Source organism: Sorex fumeus, unplaced genomic scaffold, assembly GCF_029834395.1.
Source record: "Sorex fumeus unplaced genomic scaffold, SorFum_2.1 ptg000073l, whole genome shotgun sequence".
NCBI classification, from domain to species: Eukaryota; Metazoa; Chordata; class Mammalia; order Eulipotyphla; family Soricidae; genus Sorex; species Sorex fumeus.
Genome location: NW_026606130.1, coordinates 109577 through 125094, shown reverse-complemented (window position 1 = coordinate 125094; position 15518 = coordinate 109577).

The window sequence follows — 15518 nt, the reverse complement described above, 5'->3', positions numbered from 1 at the left end:
TATGACTGAAACCCATTCATGAACAATTTTGTAACTGTGTTTCTCATGGTGATTTAATAAAAAATTAAAATACAAAAATGGGTGGCTAAAGTGATAGCACAGCGGGTAGGGGGTTTGCCTTGCATGCGGCCGACCTGGGTTCAATTCCCGGCATCACATATGGTCCCCTGAGCACCACCAGGAGTAATTCCTGAGTGCATGAGCCAGGAATAACCTCTGTGCATCGCCGGGTGTGACCCAAAAAGCAAAAAATAAATAAATAAACAATAACTTACAAAACTGACCATCTTACCTAAGCTACTATTTTGATTCAATGTAATCCCTATCCAAATTCAGACAACATTCTTCAAGAATTTAAAATACTCCACAATAAACCCACCTCACAGCCTGGGGGAAAAGGCGGCTCAGATAGAGAAGGGAACACCAAGTAAAGGATGTTGGGAGGATCCGTTCGGGTTGAAAGATGGGTGCTGAAAGTAGACTATAGACTGAACATGATGGCCACTTAATACCTCTATTGCAAACCACAACACCCAAAAGGACAGAGGCAGGGTGGGGTGGTGGGGGATGGGGTGGGGGTGGTGGGAGGAATACTGGGAACATTGGTGGAGTAGAATGGGCACTGGTGGAGGGATGGGTAAATGATCATTGTATGACTGAAATGCAAACACAAAAGTTCATAAGTTTGTAACTGTCCCTCACGGTGATTCACTAATAAAAAATAAATTAGGGTGTTTGATCATTGTGTGATTGTAACCCAACCATGAAAGCTTATTACTATCTCACAGTGATTCAATAAAATTTTTAAAATTAAGTAATTAAAAATAAATAAATAAAATTATCTCAAAGATAAAAAAATAAAATATTTGATGAACAAAAAAAATAAAATTAAAAAACAATAAAATACTCCACAATAAACTTTTAATATAATCACAAAAGACTCTGAACAGCCAAAAACATACTGAACAATAAGAAACTGGGGGTATTTCATAGCCTAATTTCAAACTACACTATAAAGCCATAATTGTCAATACAGCATGTTATTGGAATAAGAATAGTCTTTCTAACCAATATCAGATTAGGATATCTAAGAACAACCCCCGAAATATATGGTCAGCTAAATTTTTACAAAGGTGCTAAGAGCATAAAGTGAAGTAAAGACTGACTCTTCAATAATTGGTGCTGGCAAAAACTGGATAACCACAAATAAAAATTAAAAACTGAATCCGTATCTCTCACCTTAAACAAAAGTCAAACAAGGTGGCTCAAAGACTGCGAGATCAGAATATATAGGATAGATTGAGAAAAATATAGGTATAAAGCTCCAAGATCTGGACCTCAAAATTGTCTTCAATGATGCAGTGCCACTGGCAAAGGCAAAAGAATAAAAAAATTAACAAATAGGATTACTTCAAAATAAAGAACTTTTGCATGGCAAAAGAATCAAGGCTTAAACTAAAAACAAGTAACTAAATGGGAGAAAATACTGTGGTCAACACATCAGATAAAATATCGATATCCAGTACATATAAAGTAGTCACAATGTTCAGGAACAAAAGTCCAAAAACCCCATCAAAATTTGGGGAGAGAAAATGAACAGGGACTTTTCTGAGGAAGATCAATAGATGATCAACAGACACATGAAGAACTGCTCACCATCAATTATTATTAGGAAATCCAAATCAAAAGGACAATGAGATACCATCTCACACCAGTGATAACGACACATACCAAAATTGATGGGAACAATCTGTGTTGGTGGAGATGTGGTGTAAAAGTAACTCTCATCTACTACTGGTGGGACTGTTGCCTGGTTCAACCCCTATGAAAAACAGCATGGGGGGGTTCCCAGTAAACTTAAAATTGAGCTACTATATGACTCAGCATTTCCCCTTGTGGGTATCTATCCCCAGGGCAGAAAAACATTAATTCAGAAGGATGTATGCACATCATCATTCATTGCAGCACTCAGCACAATACCTAAGATTTGGAAACAATCTAAATGTTCAACACAGATTAGTGGATTATGAAGATGTATTCTATCTACAAAATGGAATGTTAAGCAGCTGTAAGGAATGATGAAATCATGCAATTAGCTGAAACATGGATGAAAGTGGAAGATATCATGCTAAATAAAGTAAGACAGAAGAAAGACTAACACAGGATGATATCACTTATATGTGGTATTTAGAGTAACTGGATGTGGAAATGCAATAGTTTATAAGAGGAATTCCTAGATCACACTTGGTCCCAGACTATAGAGAGAAGGAAAGAAATAAAGAGGAAAGGGGAAAGAGAGAAATTTGAAGCAATGGGAACAGTGGTCAAAGGGATTTATGAACATCGATGGTTAAGGAATCATAGGGATAAATATACAAATTAAAGAGTTAAGTCAACAACACTGAAATCATGAAACCCAAACTTTCAAAACCAAACTTATACTGTGCCTGTCAAGATGGCAGGCTAAGACTGGGGTTGGGGTGGTGGGTAGGAAAAGGAATTTGGGAACACTGATGAAGTAAAGTTGACACTGGTTGTGGGATTGGTGATGGAACATTTTATGTCAAGAACACAACTATGAATAATTTTGTAACTCACAGTGCTTTAATAAAATAAAATTTGGGAGAAAAGAATCTTGCCTCATTCACAGATGGTAGCTAGGCATACTCTCAGGAACTGGCAGAAAACAAAATATTTCTATGTGACAGTGGAGCACAGTAGAAATATAGACAACCAGAAACTGAGAATACCTGTATGCCACCCTGCAGTAATCCTTAGCTGTAACCAGACACAAAACATTCATGATTGCCTTCTGATGGCTGTGGATCAAGTTTGAATGACCTGGATGACACCAAAGTGTTTCCTGGCCACAAATGCCCACCAATCTCTAGACTGCCAAGGTCAAATAGACCAGGGAAGGACATCAAACACCCATGCTGATGCTGTGATGCATTTAAAGGTAAGCCAAGGCCTGAGCTCCCACTTTCAAGGGAGCTCTCTATGAGGAACAATCTGTGTGTGCAAGGAAACAGAGCAGATGTGGGAGAAGGCCTGGCATCATTGTCACAATTTCCTGGCAACAACTGTGTTCTGGCCTATAATGACTATGAGAATCAGCCATATTTGCACACTCCTGGATACCTATGATAACATTGTTTTGTCCTTCCTGCATAGCCTCAGGTAGTTTGGGTTTATTGGGTTGCTCCTATCACAGTACTCCCATTCCTCTGTGTTTATTTGTAACTTTTTTCTTTGTGCTCTGTTGACTTGTAAATATTGTTTTTCTCTTCTCCTTAAGTCCTTTGCATAGATCCAAAAAGTAATAACTAGATTCAGACCCTGTTAGGGTTAGGAATGATTAATCTGACCTGAGCTCTGTAGTCTGAGTCTGTGGCAAGATGTTCCCAGGAGAGCTGCCCTACAAGCCTCAATGTATCTCTTATTGTGTTCATACAAAAACAACTAGTATTAAGATGTTGATAAAGTTATTGGACTGGGGAAAGCAGAAAAACACCTTAGGAAGTATTTTGCCCTTGGGCAGTCAGGTAGGGCTTTGGAATACCCCTAGGTGATGTTTCTGCCCTTGAGCCTGGCAGTCAGGAAGGGCATTCTTATGTTGATTTTGCTACCTGACTGGGTGCAGGGTCAGTCCAGAGTGCTGGGAAGTTGGAGTGACAAAGTAGCTGGAGAGATGAGAGAGAGGCAGGGCTGTGAGATAGAGTGTGGATAGATTAGCAAGAAGGGCAGAGATATAAGGATGTAGAAGAAGAATACAGGAAACAGGTGCATGGAGAGACAGAGCCCAGGCTGCAAGATGGAGCACGGAGAGATGAGTGGGAGAGACAGGAGGAGATGGGAATGAGAGGCAGTGGGAGACTAGAATGGGAGGCTCAGAGAGACTGGGGCAGGCATGTGGGGAGAATGGAATAAACAGCATCTGATCAATCAACCTGCTGGGCCCTCATTTTGTCCACCATCTGCCCCATGGCCCAGGCTGCCCCGCCTGGGCAAGTGGCCCCGGGCCCCGCTCCCGAACGCGGGCTGCTAGGGGAGAGCCATTGGGGCCTCCCTGGATGCCCCTTGAGATATTATACAGATACCCAGTAGTAACTATATGCCAAGTTTAGTAATCAGGAGTTTCTAATACAGAAGTATTCAACAACTGAGCAGGAGACACAGTTAATATTGCCCAGTAATGGTTATTTGTTGAGTTCAGCAGCTAAAAATTTCTAGGCCATAAGTATTGGCAACCATTAGACCCCAGGATCATAGAGACCTGTGAAGAAGCTTGGGAATCTATGTAAGGCTAGGTTTAAGAAGTGGTTAGTCTCAGACTCAGCTGGTGACAGAGTGGGCTCTGAGGGCTAATGGACTATATAGACTTGTTGGTCACGAACTGGCAGAGGAGACACATTGGGTGTTGGGACCATTTGCCAATTCTCTATATTTTGGAATGCTCATGGTTAGGGTTCTTTCAGCTTATAGGGGTATGAAATATTTGCTAATAATCAGGTGTGGTTAGGCAGGGACTAGGTGTGTTCGCCTGTGAGAAGCAAGCAGATTTGCTTATTTTCTTCAGCCTCCAGATATCTCAAACATTTACTAGTGGTGAGTGGAACTCTATTTAGGAATTTGTCCAGGAATTTTCCTTGTGATCTATGTCTATGGTGAGAGAAAACCATATGTCAAATAGTATATACAAGCACTGCAATCAGTCAGATAATGAGAAGTCACTAAGAAGACGTCTTCCAACAACTCCAAATTCTATTTATGTACTATAGCTCCTTGTCTTTAATATATAAGCATAAAATAACGGGTCTGAGGTTAGGGGTAGTAGGCATTTCACATAATCTCTCCTATCCCCAACCTAAGGTTGAACACCTTACAAATTTCTTTCTATGATGTCTCTCTCCTTCTCCACTCCTCTCTGAACCATTCCCCTCTTTCTCTCCACATTCTCCTTATAACTTCTGGGTACTATCTATTTGATCTTTACTAAAGGAGCTTTTCTCTTCCAGGTTTTATGTTGGCTTCTATAGATTGATTTAAAGTTTATTGTAGGTATGCTGTAACCACAGTAGTAATCACAGATTCTCCTTATTTAATCATCTCGGTTCCTCACCCAGTTTTGTATTCTTTATTTTCTTTCTCACCATGCCACATATTGAACCAAGGGCCTTCCACATGCAATGCAAGTATTCTATGCTGAATTAGTTCCTCAGTCCCTAATTTTGTTCTTAACACATCTTTGCTTTTTAGAGGCTGATGTATCATAAAGCAGGTGTGTACTGATCTCTCAAGTACAAATTCTGTACCACATACTGTAACATAATTCAAGACTTTATGGCTCTACCATCCTCCTCCTCTCCAAGGACAAGTAGTACAACAGTTTTACAGAATTTGAGGGACGCAGCTCTTGGAAATTTTGAGAAGATGACCCATCAACTAAAAGATGAGGTCACACAATTAAAAGGCTCTGATATTTCCCAGGCTGTAGGGATCATGTGTACCACAAAGTCAGTGATCCACTTATTCCTATCCAACTCAGTTCAAGCCCATTAATTTATATTGATAACTGTTTATGCTACCATAGATTTTAATCCATCAGAAATGTGTACAAGAGTCTTTTTCTTGTTCTTCTAGCTAAAAGTTTATTACAGTTTTTAAAACTGTATTATTACAGTTTTCATTTTATAGCCATTCTCTTTTGCATACATTTAATGTATATTAAGTCAAAATCAATTTCATACAGCAACAATTTTGAGAGAATTCAGTTCATAAATATCTAAAAGACATATTGCACATAATTCCTTATTGTACTTAAAAAATTTAATTGTGGGGGTATGGTGCCACCAGCAGGTCAACCTGTACCTGTGGGGTGAGTGCATCAGAAATCCTATGGTGACTTCAGGCTTCCTGATACCCCAAAATTGCCACTGTGCCTTTGGCCAGACCCCAACAACTTGGGGCCAAGTTTACCAAGAAATTGAATGGCCAAAATTTAGGTACGTGGAAGGGGAGCCACACCCACAAACCACCTCTGGCTCAACTACATAAGCTTGTTTATCAGTTTTTTTTTCAGAGACCCATCAATAAACCTAGAAAAAGATCAAAAGCCACAGTTAATCTTGGCCCCCCACATGGGTGAACAGACTGGGGAAAATTGAAGGGGGGGCGGGTCAGCCTGGTGCCCACCCAAGCAGAGCCCCTGGCAGCTGCTTGCTTCCACAATCCAATATTGCTGTCAAACCCTCAACCTGACTCCACCGTCTCAGGATAGACCTCACTGAGACATAATCTGCTAAAAGTTTGGTTATGCGGGTTTTGTGACTGAAATCTCCATGCTTTCTCGGGGTCGGGAAGGGCTACCCCACCACCTCCCTGTACTTCCAGTTGTTGTGGAACAGTTTTTTACCCAACGTGCCCAGACATATTGTGCACATGTCTGGACATATGTGGGTTGAAGGATGATGGGTGTGCGGAGAAACCACTCTGGGAGATAGCCAATGGCCATTCACTTTATTGCCAAATGCACACATATTTTATAAAGGGTCTCTGCTTAAGAGGATGGTCAAATCACATAAAGTTTTGCATTACTGATCTATCACCTTTCTAATTCTGCTTCCCATTCCCCGCCCCACCCCCGCCCTCGGCCCAATCCCAATTAGGACTAGATGCTGCAGTTAGGAATAACTTGCTAAGAACTGTAGCACTGTTCTCCCGTTGTTCATCAAGTTGCTCGAGCGGGCCCAGTAACATCGTCATTGTGAGACTTCTTGTTACTGTGTTTGGCATATCAAATACGTCACGGGGAGCTTGCCAGGCTTTGCCGTGTGGACGAGATACTCTTGGTAGCTTGCTGGGCTCTCTGAGAGTTGCACATGAATCGAAACTGGCTCAGCCAGGCTGGCCGCGCGCAAGGCAAATGCCCTACCGCTATGCTATAGGTGACAATTCTTGGGGGGTTGGGGTATCAAGACCAGATACCTGGTACTCGTAAAATGTGTCCAGACACTCCCTACTGGGTTTATATGCAGAGACAGGTCTTATTTGCTATTCAGGGACAGATCTTATCTGCTCTGGCACCTGTTGCCATGCTCCACAGGCAGTCACATCCAAACCCCAAAGCTGCCACCCACACTGGTCAATGGTTGGAACAAACCACAAGTGGGGGAAAGAGGCTGTGGGTAGGTAAAAAGAGACCTTTATGACAATAATAGCTGGGAATGATCACACTAGACAAGATCTGAGGGGTAAAAGTAGGTAAAGGGATTTTCCTGATAATTCTTTAAGTATAAATATTGCAAACAACAATGCCCAAAAGGAGAGAGGGTGTGAGAGAGAGATGAAAAGTGCCTTCCATAGAGGCAGGCAGGGGGTGGGGGTGGGAGGTGGTGGGAGAGAATCTTGGGACACTGGTGCTGAGAAATGTACACTGGTGGAGGGATGGGTATTGGAATACTCTATGAACGAAATCCAATCATGAACAGCATTGTAAGAATCTATCTCACAGTCATGACGACCATCCTGTTATTTGTCGATTGCCTCGAGCAGGCTCCAGTAACGTCTCCTTCATCCTAGCCCTGAGATTTTTTTAAAAAGTGCCATATTCAAGGCTCTTTCAGAGTTAGGAGAATGAGACCCATCATTGTTACTGGTATTTGGCATATTGGGTACGCCACGGGGAGTTTGCCAGACTCTGCCGTGTGGGCAGGCTACATTCGGTAGCCTGCCAGTCTGTCCAAAGTAGGAATCTCACAGTGATTCAATAAAAAGTAAAAATAATCTACTCCAACCTTATCATCCTGATAAAAATAGTGAATGCCCCGAACAAACAACATGACCTATTAGCACCTGCATTGCAAACCATAATGCACTAAAGGAAAAGGAAAAGTACCTCCCATAGACGGAGGCTGGTGGTGGAAGGGTGGGGTGTTGGAGTACGGTGGTAGGAAAACAGGGGACATTGATGGTGGGAAATGTACACTGGTGGAGGGATGGGTGCTGGATTACTGTATGATTGAAACCCAATATTAACAACTTTGTAATGATCTATCTCATGGATATTCAATTAAAAAAAATTTAAAAAGAAATGCGGAGTACATGCCAATTCAATTAGCTTAATTAGCTGAATAAATAGCAGTATTCCTAAATTTAAAAAAAGAATAGTTGACTGGATAAAAAATTTATGGTACATACACACAATGAAATATCATTCAGCCATAAGAAAAGATAAATTCATGAAATTTGCTGCTACATGGAGGGACCTGAAGAGTACCATGCTGAATGAAGTTAGTTAGAGGGAGATAGGGTAACAGATGGTTTCTCATATGTGGGATATAAAGAAAAAATAGTGAAATAATGAACACCCAAATAAAATGTAAACAAAGAACATAAGAGCTGGTATTCAGTAGGAAACATGCCACTTGAGGGGACTGGGTGATAGGACAGGAAGTGTGCAATATCTATGTGGAGGATGGCATTCAACACGGAGGAGGCGGTGCTGAAAGATGGTAAAGTGTTATGCATGAAACTATCAGTAACAGTACTGTAAGCCACCAGCAAAACAAATACATATATTTTTAAATATACATGAACTTAATGGAAGCCCTAGCCAATCAGGGCGTACAAACTCAACACATCAGGATCTTTCGTGAGCTCTATTGCGGATTCACTACCAAGATCTCACCATTCTACAAAGAAGTAATCATCCATATCAAGAGAGGGGTTCGGCAGGGTGATACCATTTCACCAAAACTCTTCAGTGCCACCCTCGAGAACATCATGCGACGACTGGAATGGGAAAGCATGGGAGTGAAGATAGATGGTCGGCAACTACACCACCTCCGCTTTGCTGATGACATCATTCTAATAACACCAAACATCAGCCAAGCGGCACAAATGCTGAACGACTTTAACCGTGAATGTGGAAAGGTCGGACTACAGCTGAATCTTACGAAGACAATGTTTATGAGAAACAGCCTTGTTCCTGACGCTCCATTCGCTCTCAACGGAACCACCATCTCCGAATGCAACAGTTATATATACCTAGGTCAAGAAATCAACATGATGAATGACCTGGCACCTGAGTTGCGCAGGAGGAAGAGAGCGGCTTGGAATGCCTTCAAGAACGTTGAAGAAATAACTAAAAGGACAAAGGACCTCCAGCTACGAGCACATCTCTTTGATTCCACTGTTCTTCCTGCATTAACATATGCCTCAGAGACCTGGACCCTACGAAAACAGGATGAGAACGCTATTCGGGTCTCTCAAAGAGGAATCAAAAAAGCTATGCTTGGAATATCACGCTTCACTCAAATAAGAGAAAGAATCTGGAGTTTCTACCTCTGTCAATGCTCAAGAATCAGGGACGCTGTCTCATTTGCCAAGGCATTGAAACTCAGATGGGCTGGACACGTAATGAGATTTGGAGACAACCGCTGGACTAGAGCCATTACCAACTGGATTCCACAGGATGTCAAAAAATCGCGTGACCGCCCACCTACGAGATCATCAGACTTCTTCGTCAAGACCCTGAACGATCGGTTTGAGGCTCATGTTCCTAGAACGAGCAGATGCCATTGGGCTACGCTAGCACGCAACCGGGATGAATGGAGACGTTACTGGCACCCGCTCGAGTAAATCGATGAATAACAGGGATTAAGTGATTAAGTGATAAGTGATGAACTTAATAAAATATAAATATTTAAACATAAACATATATAAGTATTTATAGATTTATGTATTTAAATTTACTTATATTTTGAATTTAAATTTATATAAATATAAAATATTCAAAATATAAATAAATTTTTTTCAAAATATAAATATAAATAAATTTTAAAAGTTAATTTTTGTGTGGGTGGGAAACTGGGAATATTGGTGCAGGGAAGGTCACATTGATGGTGGAATGTGTTGGAAAACCGAATGCCTGAAACAACTCTATTTTGAACAACTTTGAAAGAATGATGCTATAATCTTTCAAATGCTATAAAGTAAGTATATAAGCAGAAATCAATTATATAGCTTTGACATCAGTTTATCAACACAGTATTTCTTTTTTTTAATAGTGAATCACCGTGAGGTACAGTTACATACTTACAAACTTTCGTGCTTGCATTTCAGTTATACAATGATCAAGTACCCAACCCTCCACCAGTGCCCATTCTCCACCACCAATGATCCCAGTATCCCTACCACCACCCCACTCCAACACCCCCTCCCCACCCTGCCTCTGTGGCAGGGTATTCCCTTTTGTTCTCTCTTTCATTTTGGGTCAACATGGTATTTCTACTCTAGACCTAAGCAAGGATAATTTTAAATATGGGTGGTTAATAAGCTATGATGTTAGAATAGGGAGAGTGAGGTCTAAACTCGTCCTACTGCCTAGATAAAGTAATTGTGAGTATAAAATTTTGAGCTGCAGACCAAGAAACAGATAGGGCAAAACTGTGGGAATGTCCAGTATCTAAATACTACAATGGAATTCTAAAGAAAGACCCATTTCCTTCTACTCTGGCCACCCTTGTGTATATTTTGTGAATGGCTTCTAAATGCTGGAAATTTTGGCAGACATTGTGTTACGGGAGGAGGTCTGGCTATCAAGCACCATCTGTCCAAAGTCTCAGGCTATGTTTCCTAATATAGCAGAAGAGGATACCTGAAGCTTTGTTGGTTGAGATCTAAACAGGAAAAGTACGTGGACATTGGGGACATGAAGCTCTCTGGGGTACCAACGGACTATTTGACAAGGAAAGAAGGATCCACATAGCTCTTATAGTGAGAATCTATGGGTATACAAAAGTCTAGTGATTTTTTTTTTTTTTGGTTTTAGGTCAAACCCGACGTCTCCCAGGGGTTACTCCTGGCTCATGCACTCAGGGATTACCCCTGGCAGTGCTCAAGGGACTATATGGAATGCTGGGAATTCAACCCAGGTCGGCCACGTGCAAGGCAAACGCCCTACCTCCTGTGCTATCGCTCCAGCCCAAGTTCAGTGATCTTAATAGACAAAACATGGCATCAGAATTGTCTCCACCTACAGTGTCATTAAGAAAACTCTACAACCATAAAACAAACAAAAAAGTCCTTAGGCTGCACATGCACACCCTTGTAACTCAGGGCCCATAAAAGGCCAAACTCAAACTCATTTGCCATTAAATTGGGAAACCAAGCAAGTTCATCACAAGAATACACCATAACCAGAATCATATATTTACAATAACCTAGAGTAAAGGTTTATTAACCTTAGACAGAGAATGGGTCTGATCACAAGAGGAGAAGAAATACCAAAGTATTTTATACACAGACTTGCCCTCCCTACCTGGATATCCATTTAAAGAAAGTCACCCAAAATTAAAGGAAAACACCAACAAAACAAACAGTTGGTGTGAGAAAACCAAGGTATTTTAATAATTTTTTATTAAGATACATGATTTACAAATTATTTACAGGTAAGTTTTAGGCATACCAATCCTAACACCAGTACCACAACCAGTGTCAACATCCCTTCAATCGTGTCCCCAGATTCCCTCTCATCCTCCACCCTGCCTCCTTGACTGGAACATTTTATCAAATATTTAACATTAATTTGTCATATTAAAAATGACAAAACATTCACAAAAATGTCTGCTTTATGAACCATTTTTATTTACTTTTTATGTAGCAATATTGCTATTTATTCAACCATTGATTAGGCTGATTGAAATGGGCATGAACTCCACCTTACTTTTTTTCCTTTTTTATAATTTTATTTATAGAATCACCGTGAGAGCAGTTTCAAAGCTTTCAGGTTTAAGTATCGGTCATACAATGAAACCCTTCACCAGTGCCCAATTTCCACCACCAAAAACCCCAGTATACCCCCATCCCACACCCTCCCCATACCTCTGGGGCAAATGATTTTCACATTACTCTCTCTCTCTCTCTACTTTGATTACATTCAATATTTTGACACCAGACCCACAAATATTATTTGGGATTTTACCCCAACACTTAGATCTGCCAAGAAGGCAACAGTAGACAATTTGTTTTCTATTGCTGGTTGTAAATAGCATATGATGTCACTCGGCTGCAGTAGTGGCCGTGCGATTTTGGAATTCTGAAATTTTAACAAATAAATCTGGAGGGATTTCTGCCAAAACCTGATGGCTTCCAAGATTTGTTCCTGAGTCTCTTGGATCATGGCCGTTAAGCAGCTTAATCAGGAGCCAGAGAGGCCGTTAGTGGGTGGCAACTCGGGGGTCATGTTGGGGTGGGGACGAAAGGGCCAGTTCCGCTCACATCCCATGAGGCCCTGCATCTCACCACTGCTGGCCCAAACCTGACTGTCCAATGGCCCCTGGGGGATGGCAGCCACCAAGCCACCAAGGGGGAGCAGGCAGAGGGATAGCACCCTTTCCTCCCCCCAATCCCCAGGGTGGCCCAGCACTGGTGATATACTGCAAGGTCGGGATGCATTTCTGCCAAAAGCCGCTGGATTCCAAGATTTGTTTCTGAGTCTCTGGGATCATGGCCGTCAAGCAGTTTGATTAGGAGTCAGAGAGGCTGTTCATGGGTGGCGACTCAGGGTCTCATTGGGGTGTGGAGGAAAGGGCTGGCTCCACCCCCATCCCTAGAGGCCGTGAGTGTCTTGTCACTGCGGGCCCAATCCTGACTGTCCGATGACCTCTGGAGGATGGCGGCCACCAAGCCGCCAAGGGGGAGCAGGTGGAGGGACAGCACCCTTTCTTCACTCCTTTCCTCACTGGGGTGGCCGAGCACCAGTAACTACTGCAGGAACTGGACATCTTTCTGCCAAAAGTCACTGGGTTCCAAGATTTGTTTCTGAGTGTCTGAGATGATGGCCATTAAGCAGCTTGATCAGTAGCCAGAGAGGCCGTTCGTGGGCAGTGACTTGAGTGTCTCGTTGGGGCAGGGAGGAAAAGGTCTGCTCCACGTCTATCCCATGAGGCTGCACGTGTGTTGTCACTGCAGGCCTAAATCTGATTGTCCAATGGCCTCTGGAAGATAGCGGCCACCGAGCTGCCAAGGGGGAGCAGGCAGAGGGACAACACCCTTTCCCCCCTAGGGTGGTCCAGCTCCGTAACCCATTGCGGGGACCAGATGCATCTCTGCTAAAATCTCCTGGGTTCTGAGATTTGTCTCTGTGTCTCTGGGATCATGGCTATTAAGCAGTTCAATCAGGAACCAGAGAGGCCTTGCCTCCAATTATATAGCTGAGCCAGAGTGGTTTCTGGGTGCGTCTCCCACATACCTAATTTTGGCCATTTACTTTCTTGGTAAACTTTGCCCCAAGTTTTTGGGGTCTGCCCAAAGGCACAGCAGCAATTTTGGAGTATCTGGAAGTCTGAAGGTGCCATCAAGCTGCTGATGCACTTGCCTCACAGGTACAGATTGACCTGCTGGCGGCACCATAACCCATCTGAATCATTTTTAAAACCTACTAAGAAGCTGTGGACAGTTTTGTTCTTTTAAATTTCTACCCTAGGCTTACTATCACTTGATCACTTGACATCCCGTTACTCATCGATTTGCGCCAGTAATGTCTCCATTCGTCCCTGTCTCATGTTAGTGTAGCTCAATGGCATCTGCTCACTCCAGGAACACGGAAAGCCTCAAACGATCTGTTCAGGGGGTCTTGACGAAGAAGTCTGTCCATCTCGTAAGTGGGCAGCCACGCGTTCTTTTGACATCTTGTGGAATCCAGTCGGTAATGGCTCTAGTCCAGCGGTCATCTTCAAATCGCATTAATTGTCCAGCCCATCTGATTTTTGACACCTTGCAAAATGAGACAGCGTCCCTGATTCTTGATCATCAATGGAGGTCGAAACTCCAGATTCCTTCTCTCATTTGAATGGAGAGTGATACTCCAAGCATAGCTCTTTCAGTTCTTCTTTGAGTGACCCAAATAACGTTCTCATTCTGTTTTCATAGGGCCCAGGTCTCTCAGGCATATGTTATTGCAGGAAGAATGGTGGAGTCGAAGAGATGTGCCCAAAGCTGTAGGTTCTTCATCTTCTTAGCTATTTCTCCCACACTCTTAAAGGCATTAAACACCGCTCTTTTCCTCCTGTGCAGTTCAGGTTCCAGATCATTTGTCATGTTGAGTTTTCGACCTAGGTACACACAACTGTTGCATTCAGAGATGTTCATTCTGTCGAGAGCAAATGGAATGTCAGGAATGAGTTCGTTTCTATGAACATTGTCTTTGTGAGATTCAGCTGCAGTCCAATATTTCCACACTCACAGTCGAAGTCAGCCAGCATTTGTGCCTCTTGGCTAATGTTTGGTGTTGTTAGAATAATGTCATCAGCGAAGCGGAGGTGGTGCAATTGCTGACCATCTATCTTCACTCCCATTTCTTCCCATTCCTGTCATCGTGTGACATTCTCAAGGGTGGCACTGAAGAGTTTCAGTCAAATGGTATCGCCCTGCTGAACCGCTCTCTTTACATCAATGATCACTTCCTTGTAGAATGGTGAGATCCTGGTGATGAAACTGTAATACAGCTCACGGAGGATCCTGACCTATTGAGTTCACACGCCCTGTTTGGCTAGGGCTTCTATGATCACTTTAATGTCAAAAAAAATAAAGGCCTTCTTTAAATCAATGAACATTAGACAGAATGGCATCTTGAAATCCCGAGAAACCTCAATGAGCCTGGTCACCATGTGGATATGGTTGATTGTGCTGAATCTTTTTCGGAACCTGACTTGCTCACATGGTTGTACTTCATCTAGTGTTCTGCCAATCCTATTCATAATGACTCGAGTGAACAGCTTGTAGATGATGGACAACAGGAAGATCGGGCGACAGTTTCCAATGTCGTGGATGTCTCCCTTCTTGTACAGTAGAACAGTCCTGCTTGTTTTCCATTGGGACAGATTCTTGCGTTCAGACAGGTAGCATGTAAAGAGCCAAGCCAGTGTATTGACAAATACTGGTGGGAGATTCTTCAGCTGATCGAGTCTGACCTTGTCTGGGCCGGGTGATGTTCACTTCTTCACCGATGAAATGGCGTGTCAGATTTCGGAAGGGAGAATGTTAGGAATGACATATCCATCCCACGGAATTTGGTATGTGGGCAGGTGGACGTGGCTATTAAAGCGTTCCGAGTAGAAGTCATGAATAATCTTCTCTATTCCTCTATGGAAGATGTGATAGATCCATCAGGACGTCGGAGCGCAGTCATCTTGGTCTTGTAGTTGGTGAAGGACAGGCAGGCTTGTGAATACTCTTCCCAGCTTCTGACACATCAGCCAGCATTGCTGTTCTTCTCTCTTTGAGGTCTTCCTTTATCACTTCTCTACACTGCTTTGCGATCTCAGACATTAATTTGTGGTTGCCTGAGGCTTGCGCCAAGCCACTTACTATACATTTCATTTTTCTTGGTTTTCTTTCAAATGTGTTTCAGTTTTATTTGTTTTAGGAAATACAGTGCTATCTGTAATTTGTATATGAATCTGTTTCTTTTCATTAATTTGTGATTCCAAATAAGACTATTTCTTAAGTGCTAG